At 49.5% G+C, this 12742-nt stretch overlaps 1 protein-coding gene across 2 annotated transcripts in view; it reads right to left on the bottom strand.

Moving 5' to 3' along the window:
* Positions 1 to 12742, bottom strand: part of Frl (formin-like protein) — a 147171-nt gene that overhangs the window by 106973 nt on the left and 27456 nt on the right. The gene's annotated exons all lie outside the window — the stretch shown is intronic.

The following is a 12742-nucleotide window of genomic DNA, read 5'->3' as shown; positions in this document are numbered from 1 at the left end:
GTACGGACACGGCACATTCCTCCTCCTCCTCTTGGAGGACAAGGCGGGCGTCTGGAGGCGCGCCGTAATTTTCCCCGCCAGCAGCAGCGGTCGCCGACGGCCATTACTGCGGCCCGCGGGAGTGAATGCACGCGGCGGCCAGACAACGGCTGCGGCCGATGGATGCGCCCATTCAGCGTGGCCAGCGGCCCGAGTCCCTCTGTTGTGTCTTCGCTGCACGCACCAGCTGCGCCTATAAGCGGGGAAATTCGCCGCCCCGTCAGCGCACACGGCTCACACTCAGCACGAAAGAGAAACAAAGAAGAGCCTTTGTCCAAGCTCCGGAGAAAGCTAATAGATGGACTAAAGGAAACGCCAAGGCGAGTAGAGCGGGGACTGGAAATGCTACTGCATTACAGTCGGATACAACTCAAGAAAAAAAGGCGGCTTTTCCCCGGCATAGGACCCCTTCCATCCAACAGTGTCGGCCGATTCTCATGAACCTGCTAGCGTGACGATGCAGGGACGGACCATGGAGGGAGGGGTCACACCATGGTCACGCTAGCAATTAATCAGAATCGGCCGACGCCATTAGCTGGAAGGGGTCCCCTTTGACGAAAAAAAAACACTTTTTTCGTTGCTTGTATCCAACTGCAAGTAACAGAAAGACAGAACTTATGTGTGCAGCTCAGTATTTGCACTGCAAGACAAATGCTTCCCCCATCGACCTGTGCCGGCCGCGGCCCCCGAACTCCTAATCTCAGCGCCCTGTCCGCCCCTCCACCCCCGTCGAAATCCCACTCCGTGTCCACTCTATACTCAAGTAGCATATACCATCGGATATCAGTCTCCAGGTAACGCGTCTACAACTCTTGGGTTAATCTGTCGCGTTGGGAAAACAGTGGTTCCTTGCAGCGCGCCATCTTGAAAGTGCGCTCGACGAAAGTAGTCGCGTTCTGCGCTGTGTCAAGACCTCAGAAATCAAATTTCGTTGGCGAAAAAAAAAAAAAAACTTAAGTGGGATAAAGAAAGGACAACTAAGCGCACAAATACGAGGATCAAACGAAGGCTCGTGGGTGCAGTATATGGCTTAAGCATTCCACAATGTGGCGCAGCACTTTGGAAAAACCATGCATCCTCGATTTACTTCTGATGCGAATTGTACAATTAATATATATGGCAACGTCCATATGGCAACGTCCATATGTGGTGTCTTAACGTACATTGCTAACCTTATGCTTACAACCGGCACGTTCCCAAACTACTTAAAAATAGCTCGTGTGTGTCCCGTACATAAGGGCGGAAACAGAAATGAAATATCAAACTATCGGCCGATCTCTATATTGCCAGTGTTATCTAAAGTGTTTGAGGGAGTAATAAACGTTAGGCTCGAAAGCTTTTTTCATAAATACAATATTATCACTAGCTCGCAATATGGATTCAGGAAGAAAAAGTCTACAGAACAAGCATTGTTAACCATTAAAGAGAAAATAATTGATAATGTTGAATGTCGGAAATACACACTTGGTTTATTTCTTGACTTTCGAAAGGCCTTCGACTGCGTTCAGCATGACATTTTATTACAAAAACTGGCGGATTATGGAGTGCGTGGTATACCTCTTGACTTATTAAGAAGTTATTTGTATAACAGGCTACAGTATGTGCAAGTTCATGATTGCTCTTCCACTAGTATGATTATAAAACAAGGTGTTCCCCAAGGATCAATTCTGGGACCATTATTATTCATAATATATATTAATGACATAACTAATATTCCTGATTCACCCGATCTAATAATGTATGCTGATGACACAAATGCCTTTTTTACAGAATGTTCTTTGCCTAGATTAGCAATAAGGGTCAATGATTATTTAAATAGGTTAGAGAATTGGTTAATGGCAAATAAACTTGGCCTGAATCTCACGAAAACCACATACATAATATTTAGACCCATCAACTCTACTGTACAATGTGCTGTAGTTATAAAATACAAAAACAATATCATAGCACAAGTGTCCAACCACAAATTTCTAGGTGTTTGGTTCAATGAAAACCTTTCATGGAATGTGCAAGTTTCAAATTTAGTGAAAGATCTCAGTAAAACTGTAGGATGTCTTTACAAAATTACTAACTTAATACCAACTTGGCTCAAGATTTCATTGTATTATGCTCTTTTTTATTCCAAAATATCATACTGTATTCTTGTTTGGGGAACCACTGGATCCGGTAACTTTAATAGGTTGCTTGTTCTCCAGAAAAAAGCTCTAAGAGCCATTGAAGGCTATTATGGGAGACCGCGAGATATACCTACAGAACCATTATACAAAAAACATGCTATTCTACCAGTACAACAAATTTATTATTTTCGTTTACTGCAGTATATTCACCATAACAGATTGTATGCCACTCTACCTGACAGACCTGCCATAATGTACCATCTGAGAACACGAAAAAAACTTGTGCCCATCACTCGGACTAACTACGGGAAACAGAAATTAACTTTCCAGGTACCATTTGTCATCAACCAAACTTCACTAGAACGGGAATTCTCTTCATCAACTAAGGTATTTAAAAAATGTATAAAAAATATTTGGAAGAGAATCCTGTTTAGTTTTTTGGCGTATACTTGCTATAATATATGTTTTTACTAGTCTTTGCTTACATGAAAACGTCCTGCGGCATAAAATTTGTCAATTCATGCTTGTTTATGTCATATTGTTGTTATATTATTTGTTGTCATTGATGTATTTAATTCATGCTTGTTTATTCATATTGTTATTTTATTTGGTGTGATTGATGTATTCAATTCATGCTTGTTTGTGTCATATTGTTGTTGTATTATTTAGTTTCTTTGTTTGTCCTGCATAGGCGCTAAAGGTGTGTGCTGCCGCCTGTATCGGGGAGCCAAGGCCTAGTCAGGCCTACCGCCTTTTGCTTTGGCTTCCCCTTTCATTTTTGAAAGAAAATAAACACCAAACCAAACCAAACCAAACCAATATCGCTTGTAAGCCGGCCAGTTCGCGCCAGTGTAGTTTGGTATACAGCTAGCAAAAGCGCAAGTTGCGCGTTCCGCCCAGGCTAACGTCTGTCTTCCTACTTAAGGACGTTTCACTCCACGACAACATCAACACCGAGTAAGCGCCGTAGTCCCCCATCATCACTCAGTGACCGCGGAGGCCGTATTCGATGTTCCAGATCCGAGACCAGTGGTGTTCACAGCTATAGCCAATCGAACGCGCGCCACGGAACCGCTGGATCCTACGGGTCCGGACATCCAATTAAGTTGCGAGCAGTGACGTAAAAAACAAAACAAAAACAAAACAAGAATAGCTGAGAAGAATGTGAACGCAAGCAGTTCACAGAGTCCCACTCAGACAGCTCGAGTTGACTTTGGGATGCCCGACACACCTGACTACCGAGACGTGTCAGGCGTTCCCTTTTTGTTTTCGCTCGATGCGCCGAAGACAGAACAGGAGCCGCGCGGCATCCAGTCGAAGCCAACGACGGCGCGGCATGCAAGACGTCGATGACGTATACAGGGGGAACCACTCCGGCTCTAGCAGGGCCGCTTTACTACAATAACCGAGGGCAAACAATGCGCCGCCTCGTTTAGACTTTCCCGACGGGCGCGTTGACCTCCCAGTTTCTCACAGCACAGGTGCGCTCTGTCCGTGAAGTCAGAACTGCGGCGCGCACTGCGCACGGGGCGAAGATTCCGCCGCGGTCGATGACTCCTCCCCTGGAAGCGCCTGACCCGAGCTCGAAGCGAGGGGGCTGCACACACAGTGAAGATGCGCCCGCAGACTTCACGCAGTCGAGTGTCCAAGCACTTAAGAAAGAGCCTACGAGGCTTTGTTGGGGGACGAAGCCAATTAAGATCGCAGAGTGGAAGAGGGTTGGTGCCTATCCATAACCATGCATGCTCACTCGTCCCGTCGTTCTATCCCCCCCCCCCCCCCTTTTTTTTTGTGCGATGCGCGCTGTGCGTTTGTGAGCTGTGCGAGTTTTCCGGGGGGGGGGGGGGGGGGGGGGGGACGCAATTCGTAAGAATATTCACGAGAGTCACTCTCGCCAAAAACTTAAAGGAACACGTAGCAAAAACAAGCCTCACGACCGCCCACACGGCCCCAACAGAACAGCGTTGCGCTAGCCCAAATCAAAATGGCCGCTCATCTGCAACAAAAGTGCGCCAACTCCAAGCTTTCTTTAGGCGAGACCACCACACGCCCAGCAAATCTCGAAGGCAGCCGCTCCGTATAGTTTGCGGTCTTTTTCACTCATTGACCGTGACCGTGGCTATAGAAAAGACACGTAACCGCCAAGGGTGGGATGGAACACGACGCTTTCGCATCTATGCCCTCCGTTCAGTCTGCAGAAGCCAGAGACACAGCATGCAATCACGCGGCCTTATACTGCGGCAAAGCACTGCCGTCTTCAAACTATATAGTGTGATCGTGGCGCGGACACAAACGCAGCCTTTCACCTGTCCGACACGCGAACGGTGACAGGTCGTCCCTGAGGCACGACGGCGCAATCTTCGACGCCTTCGGGCAAAAAGGCAGGCGCATTGTTCGTCCGTCCCCGCTAATACACTAAGGCATGGGGGGGGGGGGGGGGGGGGGCGATAGAGCGGGTGCTTTAGTGATTGTAACAGAGGAGGACCCCTCACGCGGGACGCGCGAACAAAGCAACAGCTGGCGTGGCGGAGGGGGGGGGGGGTCACGGAGAAACACGGGGTTCGCTTAACCCTTCGCGACGCGTATGCAGAGCGCTTCGCCGGCGGAGCACGTAGCATTTCAGATGCTAAGAATAGGCGACGGCTCGAGCTCGACAGCGCCCGGTCCAGACTAATTATAAAGGACGGATTCCCTCCCTCTTGGGCTCGGACGATTGTTCACCGCGAGGCCTACGCCCCCAGACAGTTGCGACCACTCGGTCAATCCAGTGAGGGCTCTTGTCAGGGGAGCAAATTAGTGGGATGACAAGGGACCACTGCCGCAACTGTGGGATGTGATTAATTAAATGAACACCGGCTACGTACCCGTCGTGTCGAGGACGTCATTCGACTGGCCAGGCCAGTCACGGCTACGCTGTGGAAGCGGAGGGGTCGTACGTGGGTTTTTTGTTTGGCCTCGCCTAAAATAAGCGCGACCCTATAAGAGGTTAGACACTCAGAAATCTATCATGCATATGAAATTATCATATACATACTGTAGGCGTTACTTAAAAAAGAAACGATATACCGGAAAATCTGTTTTGGCAATCATTGAAAACGTCGGATGGGCTTCCGAATGCGTTCAACACGGACAAGTGTTAGGCCCTGTTTTATCGCTCCCTTCAGGGTCAATACGGCCTTCAGCTTTCCGAAGACAGGGCTAGCTCATTCACCTCGCATTCGGGAGGTGCCGGGTTCGATCCCCAGGGCCTCCAGGTACCCGCTTGTTTTCTAAAGGGTACGAAGTTCACCTCGGCCTGGTGTTCGCTTTCCCAGGGTGAACTGCATGGGAAAACGGTCTTGGACCAAATCGTAGCGTTTACGGGTCAGTGATTCGTTCCGCCCTCAGTGGGTTTGACCGCAGGAGGCAGATTTGAGTTGTTTGACGGCGAAACGAATCACTGAACCGTCAAAGCAACGGTTTTGCCCAAGACCTTTCCACAAACATTTCAGCCCAGATGAGTCGGGCACCAGCCAGGCCCATTAAAAAACAGGCGCAACCAGGAGGTACTGGGGATCGAACCCAGTACATCACGAATGCGAGACGGATGCTCTGCCACGAGGCTACCTCCTCAGTTTTTACTACTTTCCGATTTTTTTTTTTAAATTTCTATTCTACAAGTACCATTACTTTTCTCACACTGCGCAACACTTTCGTCATAAGTGCGTAATGGCTGCGTCACGCCTTCCCGTGGCACAGCGCGTTTTTTTTTTTCTTTTTACTTTGTGCTGTCACTTCGGTCAGGGGAAATTTAAATTCTCCATAAGCGCAGACCGCAGAAGACGATCGGCCAGAGGACAAAGGCCGCCCCTGGGAAACTGGTGATTTTATGAAGAACGATCTCCTCAATACGAGCAAGCCTATATATAGAAATGCGCTAGAAGAGAAGCAGCGCTATGGGTTTACGAGCATGCGGGGATAGAGGAAAAGAAAGAGACAGAACCGCAGAAAAAGTAAAGCGCATCCCCGAGATGCGTGGCCGACGGAACGACTGCGCCGACGGAGCGATGACAGTTCGGAGAGCGGGGCGGGGCGTCCGCGAGCAGGGATCGACGAATACGACCATCCTCCTCTCCACTGCCAGCATAACCGCATCTCTCTCTCTCTCTTGCCCCCCCCCCCCCCCCCCTTTCCTCTCCATCTCATGCACCGTCCCATCTCTTTGCCGGCCAAGAAATACACAATATTACCATAATCGAACCCGCACATACCGCAAGCACCCGAACATAATCCGCTGCCAAGCTGCTTGCGCAGCATGCCCGAACGCTCAAGACGCGGAACGAACAGCCCAGTGATCACGCGCAGTCGCTGAGGAAAAGAGCTTGATTGATTGATTGACTGGTTGATTGATCGAAATAACTTTACTATTCAACAGCAAAGGATGGGGTGACCCATGCGCTTAGAGGACGGCTCGGAGCTCTTGGGTCCGGGCGGCGTCTTCAGCCAGTTGGATAAGAGCAAGTTCAGTAGCTGTGCCCCAGGTGAGCATCACAGTCTACCAGGAGGCCTCTATTCTTTCTTCGTTACGTGTCTGCTTTATGTTTGGGGCATGCCCAGAACATACGAACCATGTCTGGCTGTGTTTAGCACTTTTTACATGTGTCTTCTTATTGTCCTGGGTACACCCACTCATGAGCAGGGGGTTTGGGTATCTTCTTGTCTGTAGGAGTCTCCCGATACTATCCTTGCTCTTTGTTTAGTGATCTATCAGCCGGCGGATACACCGCTCGACTCAGTCTGTAGTGCTGTGTGATATCTTCGTTTCCGAGTAGTCGGTATACCGGCAGCTATCACGTGAGGGGAAAGCGCTCACTAGCTCGCCGCGTTCTATTAACCTTCTCGGGAAAAGACAACCTGCCAAACGGGAACGCACGCAGGGCACAGAGATATAACGGGAAACAGCAAGAATGTGCGCCCCCTGCAGTTGCACGCAGCGGACGACGTGTTTCGCTATGACCGCAGCAGACCCCGCACTGAAGAATATTCCACCAACAACGCTTCCGCGTAAGGAATGCGCTACGCGAGGAGTGGATAGCAACAGTCACCAGACTTGGCGTTATTAATTTTGTTTTTTATTGCGGTTTTATGGCCGACACTTAAGCGCGAAAAGGCGGTTCAAGAAGCGACGAAGTGCGTTGATCGAGCCACTGCAGACGCCGCCATATGAGCATCTCCTTGCCTCCGGTATGCGGCGATGGACGATGGAGATGCGATGAAGCCGCATAAAAGCATTGAGCATAGCGGGTCCCGGAAAGGACCGGAACGTGATGATCGAGGGCAAGGAGCCAAACGCAACGACCGCGATGGAGAGGTCCGCGAGACCGATGATATGGAGAGATGACAGGAGCGATCGCATATGCTGCCGCACCGCGATGGTCTGCCTGCTTTGCCCAAGAGAAAGACAAAATTTAGCCGAATAGAATTCACTGGTCGCCGGACTGCTATATGTCAGCAGCAAAAAGAGACAAGGCCAGCCATATGCGTAAGTCGACGCCTTTTCTTACAGAGGTTCCAACGAGCCGCTGCTTGAAAACTTCGAAAAAAAAAATGGCTGAGGCTTAACTTGGTTAAGCCTGGAGAATGCGAAGCATCATCGTGTCGCGTAATTTGGAGGCGCACAACCACAGCGACGGCGCGAGGTGGGCCCCCGTTTCTGCACTGTCGTGACGTCATCAAGTCACGTGGTGTGACGTCATGTATCACGTGATTTGGAGGCGCACAACCACAGCGACGGCGCGAGGTGGGCCCCCGTTTCTCCACTGTCGTGACGTCATCGTGTCACGTGGTGTGACGTCATGTATCACGTGATTTGGAGGCGCATAACCACGGTGAAGGGCTGAAGTGGTAGCTAAAGTAGTATGCTTCGCATAAAAGGGAGTCGACACGGGAGGACAACCAGACGATTATATGACACCGTGGTTCACTTCCCACATATATATTCTCCCCCGCCAAACTTCCCGATAAAATGCGGCTGACAGATCTATAAGCTAGCCTTTTCCTAAGCAATGTCAGGGGCAGACATGATACAAGCCTATGCGTGAGGCAAGGAATGCCGCTGTACACATGCACTGCCATGGCCAACAAAAAGAAGATGTACAAGCTGCAGCTCGCCCTCTTGCTACGTCAGAAAAGGATAACTACATCTGCCGGTCATCGGTACGTCTGTCGGTCAACGAATAGCGATCGGCCAGAGTGCACAGACTGGAAAAGAAGGCCTCAGTCCTGATGTCTTGAAGCATTCCATTAAAAAGACAATCGTGCGAACAAAACAGACGAGCGAGAACGCAGGAACCTACAATAAAGCGCGTACCGAAAGGAAAGCGTCGATTTACACATGAAAACAAAAAAAAGAACCAAGTGCGAGGAGAGGCGGTTGTGCCAAATTATTTCGGTATCATTTGCATAAGATACACGCGATATTCTCCCCTGGTCTGTGCTTAACAGAGTCAGAAGAACGTCTTCTTCCAAGCATGCATGACAGCCGAGTACCGCCGTGCGAGAGAATTGCTAAGCGGAAAAATTAAAGCGTACGTGAGTCAATGCATCGAACTACCATGAAAGAAATACACAGAGAGATGGAAAGCAATACACATCAAGATATATCTACGCTAATGTTTGCCCTCGTAGGATTCGAAAAGCGAAGAGAACTTCCGAGCGACGGGGTGAAAGGCAGAACGGAAGCGCGCGCCACATCCGGTTGAAAAGGAATGAGCCAATTTCCGTAACGAGTGTTGAGCTAATGGAAACTAAGAATGAAAAATAAATATAGAGTCGTAATTTCAAACAAACAAAAAAAAAAAGAAGCGAAAGGTAGGCTGAGAGACAGAAATAGAGAGAGAGGAAGGAATAAAAAGGTTCCAGCTCATTTGCAGTAAGTAACGGCGCTCGCGGACGAAGCTATATCGGGAGCACATTCACCGAGGCTCGATCCACATCTGGCAGCAGCTCCGTATCTGCATACAGTGTGCATACTTCGTATGAACAGTTGCGTGCAGCGGTGAGTATATAGCTCGCCTGCGGTTCAAGCCTGCATATTCACCGCGCTAGACGCGGAACCCGTTGCAGTACTAAGTGTATAGCAGTCGCCTGCACTCTTAAGATCTCATTCGTCCGCGCGCATACGTTTCGTCGGAGGCGGTCATACATGTCTCGCCACCCCGCGTGAGCCAATCACATTTCACCTCTTACAAGAAAACCAATTTTCTTGTAAGAAACGCGGATTCGCGCGGCTCTGCAGCTTCGGTAACGCTGCACCGTTTATTAGGTGCACGCACAACGCACAGGCAGGCGGCAAGTGTGATTTGAAAAGCCGCGAGCTTTGAAAAGCGACGAACCGCTACCGCGGAGTTAGTTCCCTTAGCGCGCAAACCTCCGACGGCGCTGGAGAGGAGGTGGGGTTTAAAGGAAGGATCGGTGGAGAGGGAAGAGTTACGATGAAAAACGGTATTAGGCGAACGGCTTCGTGATTTGCATGGGGCGGGGGTGCAGGAAGAACGAACTAGCTAACTGGCGATCGAAATAATAAAGCCTGGAAAGGCTCGAGGTATAGAAGACGACACGCGGATGTGTGTGCATGCGCGTGGGACGGCAAGTGCTACGTGATTTATGCGGCGCGAGGCGCTGCTGCGCACGAGCTGACTAATGTATGCCGAGAGCCATCCTTGAAAGTGCGATTGCGTTGGTGCCTTGATCTGTATACCGCCTTCGTACACGCGCTCAGTGATGATGTTGACCTTTAGAAATAACCATGCGTTGCCGTGGCCGCCGCGCTACCTGCACGCGCGCTACCGGTGCATATATGTCGAGAAAAGTATGTATGTCACACATATATGCATATATATGTGGCACACACAGCGCTAAAGGGTCCTCGTTTTGAGAGAAGTTTTACTGTTTTTGTTTTTTATTCCGCGGTGTATGCGTTCGTTTGTCCCGGTTCGATTCAACCCTCCGAAGTCGGTGGCGACGAAAGCCATTTTTTACTAACCTCACACACGCCACTGATAAACAAATAAACAAACGATGCGCAGACACCCTATGAGGTAAACAAATAAACGATGCGCAGACACGCCACTGGTAAACAAATAAACAAACGATGCTGCGAATTTTGTACATATCCAAACGCATTTGGTTGAGAAACCGAACAAGGGCAAGAGTGGCCTTTCTTCTAAAAAAAGAAAAAAACAAAAGAAAAGAATGGGCGCGGTTATTCGTAACCAATGACCGCGCAAGCGCTCAACATGCAGCTGAAACTCGCAGCAAGGCAAAGATCTCCATGGACCACGAAAGATGAAACGGCAACGACTCGCTCGATTTGCCGTTTCCGGCTGGAAATGATTTCCTAAGCTCCCCAAACACAGAAAGACAGCTCCCAAGCTCGTTCTTGCCGAGAGTCAAGAACAGATAGCACTCGGCCGTATTTCTCAAGTGTTTCTTTTGTGTCCAGTCTTTCACGCTGTTTATTCTAGACTCTCGACACGAATCAACTATATAGCCCCAAAACAAGTTTCACTCGTTCACGCGTGCACGGTCGGCGAGTTCGGGAGACGCGCCAAATCTCTGTCCGCAATGTCCAAACACAAAGCTCGAAGAGAGAAAAAAAAAAAAAAGACGTAACGGAAAAGGCAGCTCCTTTCGTTACGACACCAAAGTGATTCGTCACGCGTTCCCTTGTTTTAAATCGTGCTCCAGCGTCTCCACCTCTCCTTCGCTCCAACTATTGTCTAAAGCATGGCCCGCAGAAGAAAGGAGTAAAAATGCCCGATGTAAGCTGTCCTCTATAGCTCACTCCCTATAATAAAATACACCCGATATGGGAGTAAAAAGAGTGCGCTAGAGAGCAGATTACTCCCTTTTTATTCCCATATAGGGTGTACGTATTCGTGTTTAGAGTGTTCGACACTTACATTAACCCCTTACTCCCGTGCTCCACTGCAAAAGCTGCACACCGAAGGGCGACTAGACGCATGCTCGCACTGGAGGCAGCAAAATAGAGCTATCCCCACCTCTTTTAACTACCGGCCACAAACTATTCTCGCCTCCGTCGCTCTAAGAGCGCACAAAACGTGGCAAATGCGCATCGGCCGGACGGACAGTCCGACGAGCTGGCGCCTCCGCGTCCAGCCAAGTCCGCGCCGGCGGCGCCAAGATTTATGTGAACGCGAGCCGCGGCCCGATCAACGAGATTGCCCCCGCGGGAAATCGGTTTCCCGGACGACGGAGAGAAGCGGGCCGACCCGCTGGCGCGATCGGGACCGAGTGCGGGTCGGCCGCGCGAACGAGGGGCTCGCACGTTTATAACGCCGACTGCTGACCCGCGCCCTCCTCTGCGACACACACATATATCTATAGCTGTGTCCGCGCATGCGCGGAAGTGTCACTCGTCTGTCACCAAGCCGGAAGCGGCTCTGCGCCCGGCGCGAGCTTTACGCGCATTAAGTATGCGTCCTTATACACAGCCAGCGTTCATGCTGAGCTATCGGGCGGAGCCGCCGACCGAGGTTTTTAATGAATCGGCCAGGGAGATAGGCGGATTAAATTTAGTGAGTGCCGCCATGCAGGGTGCGCGCGGTGCCAACCTGTTCGGGAACTTCATCAATTTAGACTCGGCGCAAGATGGATTACCGGAATAAATTAGCGCCCTGCCGTTAGGAAGAGAGAGAGAGAGATCGAGAGGGGAAGAGGTTCTGCGGACCGCTCAGGTGTATCGACGAAAATGAGTCGATTATGCGGTGCTACACACGTATTATTTACCTCTATAGCACTGCGTGGTCGTTCACGCAAGTTTTATCCCAGAACAGCGGTGTGAGTTCGGTGCGTAACACGTTGTCGTGCGGTAGTGGAAAGAACTGGACACCTTCATCATCCTGACCAGATATAACACGCCCACTGCAGGACAAATACATCTGCCACAGACCTCCGGTTAACTCCGTCTATGCCGTCTGCGACCACCATATTTCCCCGCGAACTTAGTGGTTTCATACGACCGCCTGACTCATGCCTCTCTCTGTTACGTTCGCCTTCTCCTGGAATCCACTACGTTACCTGAATTTATTTATTTATTTATTCAAGTTACTCACAGGCTCCTTTACATTGGAGCATTGTGTGAGTGGGGCAGTACATAGAAGTTAGAGAACAGCGCAAAAAAAAAACAAACACAAACGAACAAAAAAAAAACGACAGAAGAAAAACGTTATACAATAGTTAGCAGGAGGTACTCAGTAGAATACAAATAAAGTAATACAACACACAATAATTACAAGTTTCAAAATGTGGCAACATGGAAATGGAACACGAATTGACAGTGAGGCTAAAAAGTGCACAAGTTAGTTCACACTAAGCAGCAATAAAACATTTTTCGCAAGAATACAGGAGAACTGAGACACTAGGCGAGACTGCGGCTATTTTATCACGAAATGTAGCAGGATTTCTGGTATTAGTAGCATCGTCAGGAAGGCTGTTCCAATAGTTTATGGCACGTGGGAGAGCAGACATGTTGAATGCTTTTGTATGACCAAAAATACGCGTAAAGCTGCTATGATTATGGAGGC

Source organism: Amblyomma mixtum, chromosome 5, assembly GCF_055824585.1.
Source record: "Amblyomma mixtum isolate Tamu chromosome 5, ASM5582458v1, whole genome shotgun sequence".
Lineage (NCBI taxonomy): Eukaryota > Metazoa > Arthropoda > Arachnida > Ixodida > Ixodidae > Amblyomma > Amblyomma mixtum.
The sequence above is the reverse complement of the archived record's forward strand: the minus strand, read 5'-3'. Positions and strand labels throughout refer to the sequence as shown.